A 14,464-nucleotide genomic window follows, 5' to 3' on the forward strand; every position below is an offset into this window, starting at 1 on the left:
ACGCTAGGGATTCTACATAGTCCAACTGCCCGTTAGGTAACCTACATAGTCCAAGTGCCCGCTAGGTAACCTAGATAGTCCATGTGCCCGTTAGCTACCCTAGGTAGTCCAAGTGACTGCTAGTTAACCTACATATTCCAACTGCCCATTCGTTAACCTAGATAGTCCAAGTGCCCGTTCGTTAACCTACATAGTCCAAGTGCCCGCTAGTTAACCTATAGTCAAAGTGCCCGCTAGGTAACCTACATAGTTCAAGTGCTCGCTAGTTAACCTAGATCGTCCAAGGGCCCGCTAGTTAACCTACATAGTCAAAGTGCCTGCTAGGTAACTTAGATAGTCCAAGTGCCCGCTAGGGAACCTACATAGTCCAAGTACCCGCTAGGTAGCCTAGATAGTCCAAGCGCCCGCTAGGTAACCGACAAGGTCCAAGGGCCTGCTAGGTAACCTAGATCGTCCAAGTGCCCGCTATTTAACCTACATAGTCCAAGTGCCCACTAGGTAACCTACATTGTCCAAGTGCCTGCTAGTTAACCTATATAGTCCAAGTGCCCGCGAGGTAACCTAGATAGTCCAAGGACCCGCTAGGTAACCTACATAGTCCAAGTACCCGCTAGGTAACGTAGATAATCCAAATGTCCGCTAGGGAACCTACATAGTCCAAGTGCCCGCTAGTTAACCTAGATAGTTCAAGTGCCTGCCAGGTAACCTAGATAGTCCAAATGCCTGCTAGGGAACCTACATCGTCCAAGTGCCCGCTAGATTACCGACATAGTCCTAGGGCCCGCTAGTTAACCTACATAGTCCAAGGGCCCGCTAGTAAACCTAGATAGTCCAAGTGCCTGCTAGGTAACCTAGACAGTCCATGTGACTGGTAGGTAACCTAGATAGTCCAAGTGCCCGTTTGCTAACCTAGATAGTCCAAGTGCCCGCTAGTTAACATAGATAGTCCAAGGGCTACTAGGGAACGTACATAGTCTAAGAACCCGCTAGGTAACCTAGATAGTCCAAGTGCCCGTTAGTTAACCTAGATCGTCCAAGTGCCCGCTAGGTAACCTAGATAGTCCAAGTGCCCGTTAGCTAACCTAGATAGTCCAAGTGACCGCTAGGTAACCTACATATTCCAAGTGCCCGTTCGTTAACCTACATAGTCCAAGTGCCCGCTAGGTAACCTGGATAGTCCAAGTGCCTGCTCGGTTACCTACATAGTCCAAGTGCACGTTCGTTAACCTAGATAGTCCAAGTGCCCGCTAGGTAAACTAGACAGTCCAAGTGCCCGCTAGGTAAACTAGACAGTCCAAGTACCCGCTAGGTTACCTACATAGTCCAAGTGCCCGCTAGTGAACCTGAATAGTTCAAGTGCCCGCTAGTTAACCTAGATCATCCAAGTGCCCGCTAGTTAACCTACATAGTCCAAGAGCCCGGTGGGTAACCTACATAGTCTAAGGGCCCGCTAGTTAACCATGATAGTCCAAGTGTCCTCTAGTTAACCTATATAGTCCAAGTGCCCGCTAGGTAACCTATATAGTCCGGCTGCCCGTTAGCTAACCTAGATAGTCCAAGTGCCCGCTTGTTAACCTACATAGTCCATGTGCCCGCTAGTTAACCTAGATAGTCAAAGGGCCCGCTAGTTAACCTACGTAGTCCAAGTGCCCGCTAGGTAACCTAGATAGTCCAAGTGCCTGCTAGGTAACCTATATATTCCAAGTGCCCATTAGCTAACCTAGATAGTCCAAGTGCCCATTCGTTAACCTAGATAGTCCAAGTGCCCGCTAGGTAACCTAGATAGTCCAAGTGCCCGCTAGGTAACCTACATTGTCCAAGTGCCTGCTAGTTAACCTATATAGTCCAAGTGCCCGCGAGGTAACCTAGATAGTCCAAGGGCCCGCTAGGTAACCTACATAGTCCAAGTACCCGCTAGGTAATGTAGATAGTCCAAATGCCCGCTAGGGAACCTACATAGTCCAAGTGCCCGCTAGTGAACCTAGATAGTCCAATGCCCGCCTGGTAACCTAGATAGTCCAAATGCCTGCTAGGGAACCTACATCGTCCAAGAGCCCGCTAGTTAACCTACATAGTCTAAGGGCCCGCTAGTTAACCATGATCGTCCAAGTGTCCTCTAGTTAACCTACATAGTCCAAGTGCCCGCTAGGTAACCTAGATAGTCCAAGTGCCCGTTAGCTAACCTAGATAGTCCAAGTGCCCGTTAGCTAACCTAGATAGTCCAAGTGCCCGCTTGTTAACCTACATAGTCCAAGTGCCCGCTAGTGAACCTAGATAGTCAAAGGGCCCGCTAGATAACCTACGTAGTCCAAGTGCCCGCTAGGTAACCTAGATAGTCCAAGCGCCCGCTAGGTAACCGACAAGGTCCAAGGGCCTGCTAGGTAACCTAGATAGTCCAAGTGCCCGCTAGGTAACCTACATAATCCAAGTGCCCGCTAGGTAACCTATATAGTCCAGCTGCCCGCTAGGTAACCTAGATAGTCCAAGGGCCCGCTAGTTAACCTACATAGTCCAAGGGCCCTCTAGTTAACCTAGATAGTCCAAGTGCCCGCTAGTTAACCTAGATCGTCCAAGGGCCCGCTAGGGAACCCACATAGTCCAAGTACCCGCTAGGTAGCCTAGATAGTCCAAGCGCCCGCTAGGTAACCGACAAGGTCCAAGGGCCTGCTAGGTAACCTAGATCGTCCAAGTGCCCGCTATTTAACCTACATAGTCCAAGTGCCCACTAGGTAACCTACATTGTCCAAGTGCCTGCTAGTTAACCTATATAGTCCAAGTGCCCGCGAGGTAACCTAGATAGTCCAAGTGCCTGCTAGGCAACCTAGATAGTCCAAGTGCCCGTTCGTTAACCTAGATAGTCCAAGTGCCCGCTAGTTAACCTAGATAGTCCAAGGGCCCGCTAGTTAACCTAGATAGTCCAAGTGCCCAGTAGTTAACCTAGATCGTCCAAGGGCCCGCTAGGTAACCTACATAGTCCAAGTGCCCGCTAGGTAACCTAGATAGGCCAAGTGCCCGCTAGGGAACCTACAGTGTCCAAGTGCCCGTTAGGTAACCTAGATAGTCCAAGTGCCCGCTGGTAACCTAGATAGCCCAAGTGGCTGCTAGGTAAACTACATAGTCCAAGTGCCCGCTAGGGAACCTACATAGTCCATGTGCGCGCTGGTTAACCTACATAGTCCATGTGCCCGCTAGGGAACCTACAAAGTCGAAGTGCTCGCTAGGGAACCTAGATACTCCAAGTGCCTCCTAGGGAACCTAGATAGTCCAAGTGCCCGCTAGGTAACCTAGATAGCCCAAGTGGCTGCTAGGTAAACTACATAGTCCAAGTGCCCGCTAGGGAACCTACATAGTCCATGTGCGCGCTGGTTAACCTACATAGTCCATGTGCCCGCTAGGGAACCTACAAAGTCGAAGTGCTCGCTAGGGAACCTAGATACTCCAAGTGCCTCCTAGGGAACCTAGATAGTCCAAGCACCCGCGAGGTAACCGACAAGGACCATGGGCCTGCTAGGTAACCTAGATAGTCCAAGTGCCCGCGAGGTAACCTACAGAGTCCAAGTGCCCGCTAGGTAACCTATATAGTCCAAGTGCCTGCTAGGTAACCTATATAGTCCAAGAGTTCGCTAGTTAACCTACATAGTCCAAGGTCCCGCTAGTTAACCTAGATAGTCCAAGTGCCCGGTAGTTAACCCAGATCGTCTAAGGGCCCGCTAGTTAACCTACATAGTCCAAGTGCCCGCTAGGTAACCTAGATAGTCCAAGTGCCCGCTAGGTAACCTACATAGTCCAAGTGCACGCTAGGGATTCTACATAGTCCAACTGCCCGTTAGGTAACCTACATAATCCAAGTGCCCTGTAGGTAACCTATATAGTCCAAGTGCACGCTAGGTAACCTAGAGAGTCCAAGTGCCCGTTAGCTACCCTAGGTAGTCCAAGTGACTGCTAGGTAACCTACATATTCCAACTGCCCATTCGTTAACCTAGATAGTCCAAGTGCCCGTTCGTTAACCTACATAGTCCAAGTGCGTGCTAGTTAACCTACATAGTCCAAGTGCCCGCTAGGTAACCTACATAGTTCAAGTGCCCGCTAGGTAACCTAGATAGTCCAAGTGCCCGCTAGGGAACCTACAGTGTCCAAGTGCCCGTTAGGTAACCTAGATAGTCCAAGTGCCCGCTAGGTAACCTAGATAGCCCAAGTGGCCGCTAGGTAAACTACATAGTCCAAGTGCCCGCTAGGGAACCTACATAGTCCATGTGCGCGCTGGTTAACCTACATAGTCCATGTGCCCGCTAGGGAACCTACAAAGTCGAAGTGCTCGCTAGGGAACCTAGATACTCCAAGTGCCTCCTAGGGAACCTAGATAGTCCAAGCACCCGCGAGGTAACCGACAAGAACCATGGGCCTGCTAGGTAACCTAGATAGTCCAAGTGCCCGCGAGGTAACCTACAGAGTCCAAGTGCCCGCTATGTAACCTATATAGTCCAAGTGCCTCCTAGGTAACCTATATAGTCCAAGCGTTCGCTAGTTAACCTACATAGTCCAAGGTCCCGCTAGTTAACCTAGATAGTCCAAGTGCCCGGTAGTTAACCTAGATCGTCTAAGGGCCCGCTAGTTAATCTACATAGTCCAAGTGCCCGCTAGGTAACCTAGATAGTCCAAGTGCCCGCTAGGGAACCTACATAGTCAAGTGCCCGTAAGGTAACCTAGATAGTCCAAGTGCCCGCTATGTAACCTAGATAGTCCAAGTGCCCGCTAGGTAACCTACATAGTCCAAGTACCCGCTAGGTAATGTAGATAGTCCAAATGCCCGCTAGGGAACCTACATAATCCAAGTGCCCGCTAGTTAACCTAGATAGTCCAATGCCCGCCTGGTAACCTAGATAGTCCAAATGCCTGCTAGGGAACCTACATCGTCCAAGAGCCCGCTAGTTAACCTACATAGTCTAAGGGCCCGCTAGTTAACCATGATCGTCCAAGTGTCCTCTAGTTAACCTACATAGTCCAAGTGCCCGCTAGGTAACCTAGATAGTCCAAGTGCCCGTTAGCTAACCTAGATAGTCCAAGTGCCCGTTAGCTAACCTAGATAGTCCAAGTGCCCGCTTGTTAACCTACATAGTCCAAGTGCCCGCTAGTGAACCTAGATAGTCAAAGGGCCCGCTAGATAACCTACGTAGTCCAAGTGCCCGCTAGGTAACCTAGATAGTCCAAGCGCCCGCTAGGTAACCGACAAGGTCCAAGGGCCTGCTAGGTAACCTAGATAGTCCAAGTGCCCGTTCCTTAACCTAGATAGTCCAAGTGCCCGCTAGGTAACCTACATAATCCAAGTGCCCGCTAGGTAACCTATATAGTCCAGCTGCCCGCTAGGTAACCTAGATAGTCCAAGGGCCCGCTAGTTAACCTACATAGTCCAAGGGCCCTCTAGTTAACCTAGATAGTCCAAGTGCCCGCTAGTTAACCTAGACGTCCAAGGGCCCGCTAGTTAACCTACATAGTCAAAGTGCCTGCTAGGTAACTTAGATAGTCCAAGTGCCCGCTAGGGAACCTACATAGTCCAAGTACCCGCTAGGTAGCCTAGATAGTCCAAGCGCCCGCTAGGTAACCGACAAGGTCCAAGGGCCTGCTAGGTAACCTAGATCGTCCAAGTGCCCGCTATTTAACCTACATAGTCCAAGTGCCCACTAGGTAACCTACATTGTCCAAGTGCCTGCTAGTTAACCTATATAGTCCAAGTGCCCGCGAGGTAACCTAGATAGTCCAAGGGCCCGCTAGGTAACTTACATAGTCCAAGTACCCGCTAGGTAACGTAGATAATCCAAATGTCCGCTAGGGAACCTACATAGTCCAAGTGCCCGCTAGTTAACCTAGATAGTCCAAGTGCCTGCCTGGTAACCTAGATAGTCCAAATGCCTGCTAGGGAACCTACATCGTCCAAGTGCCCGCTAGATTACCGACATAGTCCTAGGGACCGCAAGTTAACCTACATAGTCCAAGGGCCCGCTAGTTAACCTAGATAGTCCAAGTGCCAGCTACTTAACCTAGATCATCCAAGTGTCCGCTAGTTAACCTACAAAGTTCAAGGGCCCGCTAGTAAACCTAGATAGTCCAAGTGCCTGCTAGGTAACCTGACAGACCATGTGACTGGTAGGTAACCTAGATAGTCCAAGTGCCCGTTCGCTAACCTAGATAGTCCAAGTGCCCGCTAGTTAACATAGATAGTCCAAGGGCTACTAGGGAACGTACATAGTCTAAGAACCCGCTAGGTAACCTAGATAGTCCAAGTGCCCATTAGTTAACCTAGATCGTCCAAGTGCCCGCTAGGTAACCTAGATAGTCCAAGTGCCCGTTAGCTCACCTAGATAGTCCAAGTGACCGCTAGGTAACCTACATATTCCAAGTGCCCGTTCGTTAACCTACATAGTCCAAGTGCCCGCTAGGTAACCTGGACAGTCCAAGTGCCTGCTCGGTTACCTACATAGTCCAAGTGCACGTTCGTTAACCTAGATAGTCCAAGTGCCCGCTAGGTAAACTAGACAGTCCAAGTACCCGCTAGGTTACCTACATAGTCCAAGTGCCCGCTAGTGAACCTGAATAGTTCAAGTGCCCGCTAGTTAACCAAGATCATCCAAGTGCCCGCTAGTTAACCTACATAGTCCAAGAGCCCGCTAGTTAACCTACATAGTCTAAGGGCCCGCTAGTTAACCATGATACTCCAAGTGTCCTCTAGTTAACCTATATAGTCCAAGTGCCCGCTAGGTAACCTATATAGTCCGGCTGCCCGTTAGCTAACCTAGATAGTCCAAGTGCCCGCTTGTTAACCTACATAGTCCAAGTGCCCGCTAGTTAACCTAGATAGTCAAAGGGCCCGCTAGTTAACCTACGTAGTCCAAGTGCTCGCTAGGTAACCTAGATAGTCCAAGTGCCTGCTAGGTAACCTATATATTCCAAGTGCCCATTAGCTAACCTAGATAGTCCAAGTGCCCATTCGTTAACCTAGATAGTCCAAGTGCCCGCTAGGTAACCTAGATAGTCCAGAGCCTGCTAGGCAACCTAGATAGTCCAAGTGCCCGTTCGTTAACCTAGATAGTCCAAGTGCCCGCTAGTTAACCTAGATAGTCCAAGGGCCCGCTAGTTAACCTAGATAGTCCAAGTGCCCAGTAGTTAACCTAGATCGTCCAAGGGCCCGCTAGGTAACCTACATAGTCCAAGTGCCCGCTAGGTAACCTAGATAGGCCAAGTGCCCGCTAGGGAACCTACAGTGTCCAAGTGCCCGTTAGGTAACCTAGATAGTCCAAGTGCCCGCTAGGTAACCTAGATAGCCCAATTGGCTGCTAGGTAAACTACATAGTCCAAGTGCCCGCTAGGGAACCTACATAGTCCATGTGCGCGCTGGTTAACCTACATAGTCCATGTGCCCGCTAGGGAACCTACAAAGTCGAAGTGCTCGCTAGGGAACCTAGATACTCCAAGTGCCTCCTAGGGAACCTAGATAGTCCAAGCACCCGCGAGGTAACCGACAAGGACCATGGGCCTGCTAGGTAACCTAGATAGTCCAAGTGCCCGCGAGGTAACCTACAGAGTCCAAGTGCCCGCTAGGTAACCTATATAGTCCAAGTGCCTGCTAGGTAACCTATATAGTCCAAGAGTTCGCTAGTTAACCTACATAGTCCAAGGTCCCGCTAGTTAACCTAGATAGTCCAAGTGCCCGGTAGTTAACCCAGATCGTCTAAGGGCCCGCTAGTTAACCTACATAGTCCAAGTGCCCGCTAGGTAACCTAGATAGTCCAAGTGCCCGCTAGGTAACCTACATAGTCCAAGTGCACGCTAGGGATTCTACATAGTCCAACTGCCCGTTAGGTAACCTACATAATCCAAGTGCCCTGTAGGTAACCTATATAGTCCAAGTGCACGCTAGGTAACCTAGAGAGTCCAAGTGCCCGTTAGCTACCCTAGGTAGTCCAAGTGACTGCTAGGTAACCTACATATTCCAACTGCCCATTCGTTAACCTAGATAGTCCAAGTGCCCGTTCGTTAACCTACATAGTCCAAGTGCGTGCTAGTTAACCTACATAGTCCAAGTGCCCGCTAGGTAACCTACATAGTTCAAGTGCCCGCTAGGTAACCTAGATAGTCCAAGTGCCCGCTAGGGAACCTACAGTGTCCAAGTGCCCGTTAGGTAACCTAGATAGTCCAAGTGCCCGCTAGGTAACCTAGATAGCCCAAGTGGCCGCTAGGTAAACTACATAGTCCAAGTGCCCGCTAGGGAACCTACATAGTCCATGTGCGCGCTGGTTAACCTACATAGTCCATGTGCCCGCTAGGGAACCTACAAAGTCGAAGTGCTCGCTAGGGAACCTAGATACTCCAAGTGCCTCCTAGGGAACCTAGATAGTCCAAGCACCCGCGAGGTAACCGACAAGGACCATGGGCCTGCTAGGTAACCTAGATAGTCCAAGTGCCCGCGAGGTAACCTACAGAGTCCAAGTACCCGCTATGTAACCTATATAGTCCAAGTGCCTCCTAGGTAACCTATATAGTCCAAGCGTTCGCTAGTTAACCTACATAGTCCAAGGTCCCGCTAGTTAACCTAGATAGTCCAAGTGCCCGGTAGTTAACCTAGATCGTCTAAGGGCCCGCTAGTTAATCTACATAGTCCAAGTGCCCGCTAGGTAACCTAGATAGTCCAAGTGCCCGCTAGGGAACCTACATAGTCAAGTGCCCGTAAGGTAACCTAGATAGTCCAAGTGCCCGCTATGTAACCTAGATAGTCCAAGTGCCCGCTAGGTAACCTACATAGTCCAAATGCACGCTAGGGATTCTACATAGTCCAACTGCCCGTTAGGTAACCTACATAGTCCAAGTGCCCGGTAGGTAACCTATATAGTCCAAGTGCACGCTAGGTAACCTAGAGAGTCCAAGTGCCCGTTAGCTACCCTAGGTAGTCCAAGTGACTGCTAGGTAACCTACATATTCCAACTGCCCATTCGTTAACCTAGATAGTCCAAGTGCCCGTTCGTTAACCTACATAGTCCTAGTGCGTGCTAGTTAACCTACATAGTCCAAGTGCCCGCTAGGTAACCTACATAGTTCAAGTGCCCGCTAGGTAACCTAGATAGTCCAAGTGCCCGCAAGGTAACCTACATAGTCCAAGTGCCCGCTAGATAACCTAGATAGTCCAAGGGACAGCTAGTTAACCTACGTAGTCCAAGTGCGTGCTAGTTAACCTACATAGTCCAAGTGCCCGCTAGTTAACCTAGATCGTCCAAGTGCCTGCTAGTTAACCTACATAGTCCAACTGCCCGCTAGGTAACCTAGATAGTCCAAGTGCCCGCTAGGGAACCTACATATTCCAAGTGCCCTTTAAGTAACCTAGATAGTCCAAGTGCCCACTAGGTAACCTACATAGTCCAAGTGCCCGCTAGGGAACCTACATAGTCCATGTGCGCGCTGGTTAACCTACATAGTCCAAGTGCCCGCTAGGGAACCTACAAAGTCGAAGTGCTCGCTAGGGAACCTAGATACTCCAAGTGCATCCTAGGGAACCTAGATAGTCCAAGCGCCCGCTAGGTAACCGACAAGGTCCAAGGGCCTGCTAGGTAACCTAGATAGTCCTAGTGCCCGGTAGGTAACCTACATAGTCCAAGTGCCCGCTTGGTAACCTATATAGTCCAAGTGCCCGCTAGGTAACCTATATAGTCCAAGAGTTCGCTAGTTAACCTACATCGTCCAAGGGCCCGCTAGTTAACCTACATAGTCCAAGTGCCCGCTAGGTAATCTAGATAGTCCAAGTGCCCGCTAGGGAACCTACATAGTCCAAGTGCCCGTTAGGTAACCTAGATAGTCCAAGTGCCCGCTAGGTAACCTAGATAGTCCAAGTGCCCGCTAGGTAACCTACATTGTCCAAGTGCCCGCTAGGTAACCTACATTGTCCTAGTGCCTGCTAGTTAACCTACATAGTCCAAGTGCCCGCGAGGTAACCTAGATAGTCCAAGGGCCCGCTAGGTAACCTACATAGTCCCAGTGCCCGCTAGGTAACGTAGATAGTCCAAATGCCCGCTAGGGAACCTACATAGTCCAAGTGCCCGCTAGTTAACCTAGATTGTCCATGTGCCTGCCTGGTAACCTAGATAGTCCAAATGCCTGCTAGGGAACCTACATCATCCAAGTCCCGCTACTTTACCTACATACTCCTAGGGCCCGCAAGTTAACCTACATAGTCCAAGGGCCCGCTAGTTAACCTAGATAGTCCAAGTGCCCGCTAGTTAACCTAGATCGTCCAAGTGTCCGGAGTTAACCTACAAAGTTCAAGGGCCCGCTAGTTAACCTAGATAGTCCAAGTGCCCGCTAGGTAACCTAGACAGTCCATGTGCCTGGAAGGTAACCTAGATAGTCCAAGTGCCCGTTCGCTAACGTAGATAGTCCAAGCGCCCGCTAGTTAACATAGATAGTCCAAGTGCCCCTAGGGAACGTACATAGTCTAAGAAACCGCTAGGTAACCTAGATAGTCCATGTGCCCGTTAGTTAACCTAGATCGTCAAAGTGCCCGCTAGGGAACCTACATATTCCAAGTGCCCGTTAGGTAACCTAGATAGTCCAAGTGCCCGCTAGGTAACCTACATAGTCCAAGTGCCCGCTAGGGAACCTATGTTGTCCACGTGCGCGCTGGTTAACCTACATACTCCAAGTACCCGCTAGGGAACCTACAAAGTCGAAGTGCTCGCTAGGGAACCTAGATACTCCAAGTGCCTCCTAGGGAACCTAGATAGTCCAAGCGCCCGCTAGTTAACCGACAAGGTCCAAGGGCCTGCTAGGTAACCTAGATAGTCCAAGTACCCGCTAGGTAACCTACATAGTCCAAGTGCCCGCTAGGTAACCTATATAGTCCAAATGCTCGCTAGGTAACCTATATAGTCCAAGAGTTCGCTAGTTAACTTACATAGTCCAAGTCCCGCTAGTTAACCTAGATAGTCCAAGTGCCCGGTAGTTAACCTAGAACCCCCAAGGGCCCGCTAGTTAACCTACATAGTCCAAGTGCCCGCTAGGTAACCTATAGTCCAAGTGCCCGCTAGGGAACCTACATAGTCCAAGTGCCCGTTAGGTAACCTAGATAGTCCAAGTGCCCGCTAGGTAACCTACATAGTCCAAGTGCACGCTAGTGATTCTACATAGTCCAACTGCCCGTTAGGTAACCTACATAGTCCAAGTGCCCGGTAGGTAACCTATATAGTCCAAGTGCCCGCTAGGTAACCTAGATAGTCCATGTGCCCGTTAGCTACCCTAGGTAGTCCAAGTGACTGCTAGGTAACCTACATATTCCAACTGCCCATTCGTTAACCTAGATAGTCCAAGTGCCCGTTCGTTAACCTACATAGTCCAAGTGCGTGCTAGTTAACCTATAGTCAAAGTGCCCGCTAGGTAACCTACATAGTTCAAGTGCCTGCTAGGTAACCTAGATAGTCCAAGTGCCCGCTAGGTAACCTACATAGTCCAAGTGCCCGCTAGATAACCTAGATAGTCCAAGGGACAGCTAGTTAACCTACATAGTCCAAGTGCGTGCTAGTTAACCTACATAGTCCAAGTGCCCGCTAGTTAACCTAGATCGTCCAAGTGCTCGCTAGTTAACCTACATAGTCCAAGTGCCCGCTAGGTAACCTACATTGTCCAAGTGCCTGCTAGTTAACCTACATAGTCCAAGTGCCCGCGAGGTAACCTAGATAGTCCAAGGGCCCGCTAGGTAACCTACATAGTCCCAGTGCCCGCTAGGTAACGTAGATACTCCAAATGCCCGCTAGGGAACCTACATAGTCCAAGTGCCCGCTAGTTAACCTAGATTGTCCATGTCCTTGCCTGGTAACCTAGATAGTCCAAATGCCTGCTAGGGAACCTACATCATCCAAGTGCCCGCTACTTTACCTACATAGTCCTAGGGCTCGCAAGTTAACCTACATAGTCCAAGGGCCCGCGAGTTAACCTAGATAGTCCAAGTGCCCGCTAGTTAACCTAGATCGTCCAAGTGTCCGCTAGTTAACCTACAAAGTTCAAGGGCCCGCTAGTTAACCTAGATAGTCCAAGTGCCCACTAGGTAACCTAGACAGTCCATGTGCCTGGTAGGTAACCTAGATAGTCCAAGTGCCCATTCGCTAACCTAGATAGCCCAAGTGCCCGCTAGTTAACATAGATAGTCCAAGTGCCACTAGGGAACGTACATAGTCTAAGAAACCGCTAGGTAACCTAGATAGTCCAAGTGCCCGTTAGTTAACCTAGATCGTCCAAGAGCCTGCAAGGGAACCTACATATTCCAAGGGCCCGTTAGGTAACCTAGATAGTCCAAGTGCCCGCTAGGTAACCTACATAGTCCAAGTGCCCGCTAGGTAACCTAGATAGTCCAAGTGCCCATAAGCTAACCTAGATAGTCCAAGTGACCGCTAGGTTACCTACATATTCAAAGTGCCCGTTCGTTAACCTAGATAGTCCAAGTGCCCGCTAGGTAACCTGGACAGTCCAAGTGACTGCTCGGTTACCTACATAGTCCAAGTGCCCGTTCGTTAACCTAGATAGTCCAAGTGCCCGCTAGGTAAACTAGACAGTCCAAGTACCCGCTAGGTTACCTACATAGTCCAAGTGCCCGGTAGTTAACCTAGACCATCCAAGTGCCCGCTCGTTAACCTACATAGTCCAAGAGCCCGCTATTTAACCTACATAGTCTAAGGGCCCGCTAGTTAACCATGATAGTCCAAGTGTCCTCTAGTTAACCTACGTAGTCCAAGTGCCCGCTAGGTAACCTATATAGTCCAGCTGCCCGCTAGGTAACCTAGATAGTCCATGAGCCCGCTAGTTAACCTAGATAGGCAAAGGGCCCGCTAGTTAACCTACGTAGTCCAATTGCTCGCTACGTAACCTAGATAGTCCAAGTGCCTGCTAGGTAACCTATATAGTCCAAGTGCCCATTAGCTAACCTAGATAGTCCAAGTGCCCATTCGTTAACCTAGATAGTCCAAGTGCCCGCAAGGTAACCTAGACAGTCCAAGTGCCTGCTAGGCAACCTACATAGTCCAAGTGCCCGTTCCTTAACCTAGATAGTCCATGTGCCCGCTAGGTAATCTACATAATCCAAGTGCCCGCTAGGTAACCTATATAGTCCAGCTGCCCGGTAGGTAACTTAGATAGTCCAAGTGCCCGCTAGGGAACCTACATAGTCCAAGTGCCTGCTAGGTAACCGACAAGGTCCAAGGGCCTGCTAGGTAACCTAGATAGTCCAAGTGCCCGCTAGGTAACCTACATAGTCCAAGTGACCTCTAGGTAACCTATATAGTCCAAGTGCCCGCTAGGTAACCTATATAGTCCAAGGGCCCGCTAGTTAACCTACATAGTCCAAGGGCCCGATAGTTAACCTAGATTGTCCAAGTGCCCGGTAGTTAACCTAGATCGTCCAAGGGCCCGCTAGGTAACCTACATAGTCCAAGTGCCCGCTAGGTAACCTATATAGTCCAAGGGCCCGCTAGGGAACCTACATAGTCCAAGTGCCCGTTAGGTAACCTAGATAGTCCAAGTGCCCGCTAGGTAACCTAGATAGACAAAGTTGCCGCTAGGTAACCTACATAGTCCCAGTGCCCGCTAGGGAACCTACAAAGTCGAAGTGCTCGCTAGGGAACCTAGATACCCCAAGTGCCTCCTAGGGAACCTAGATAGTCCGAGCTCCCGCTAGGTAACCGACAAGGTCCAAGGGCCTGCTAGGTAACCTAGATAGTCCAAGTGCCCGCTAGGTAACCTATATAGTCCAAGTGCCCGCTAGGTAACCTATATAGTCCAAGAGTTCGCTAGTTAACCTACATAGTCCAAGGGTCCGCTAGTTAACCTAGATAGTCCAAGTGCCCGGTAGTTAACCTAGATCGTCCAAGGGCCTGCTAGTTAACCTACATAGTCCAAGTGCCCGCTAGGTAACCTAGATAGTCCAAGTGCCCGCTAGGGAACCTACATAGTCCAAGTGCCCGTTAGGTAACCTAGATAGTCCAAGTGCCCGCTAGGTAACCTAGATAGTCCAAGCGCCCGCTAGGTAACCTACATAATCCAAGTGCCCGCTAGGTAACCGAAAGGTCCAAGCGCCTGCTAGGTAACCTATATAGTCCAAGAGTTCGCTAGTTAACCTAAATACTCCAAGGGTCCGCTAGTTAACCTAGATAGTCCAAGTGCCCGGTAGTTAACCTAGATCGTCCAAGGGCCCGCTAGTTAACCTACATAGTCCAAGTGCCCGCTAGGTAATCTATATAGTCCAAGTGCCCGCTAGGTAACCTAGATAGTCCAAGTGCCCTTTAGCTACCCTAGGTAGTCCAAGTGACTGCTAGGTAACCTACATATTCCAACTGCCCATTCGTTAACCTAGATAGTTCAAGTGCCCGCTAGATAACCTAGATAGTCCAAGGGACAGCTAGTTAACCTACATAGTCCAAGTGCGTGCTAGTTAACCTA

The sequence above is a fragment of the Tenrec ecaudatus genome, chromosome 5 (genome assembly GCF_050624435.1).
Source record: "Tenrec ecaudatus isolate mTenEca1 chromosome 5, mTenEca1.hap1, whole genome shotgun sequence".
Classification (NCBI taxonomy): domain Eukaryota; kingdom Metazoa; phylum Chordata; class Mammalia; order Afrosoricida; family Tenrecidae; genus Tenrec; species Tenrec ecaudatus.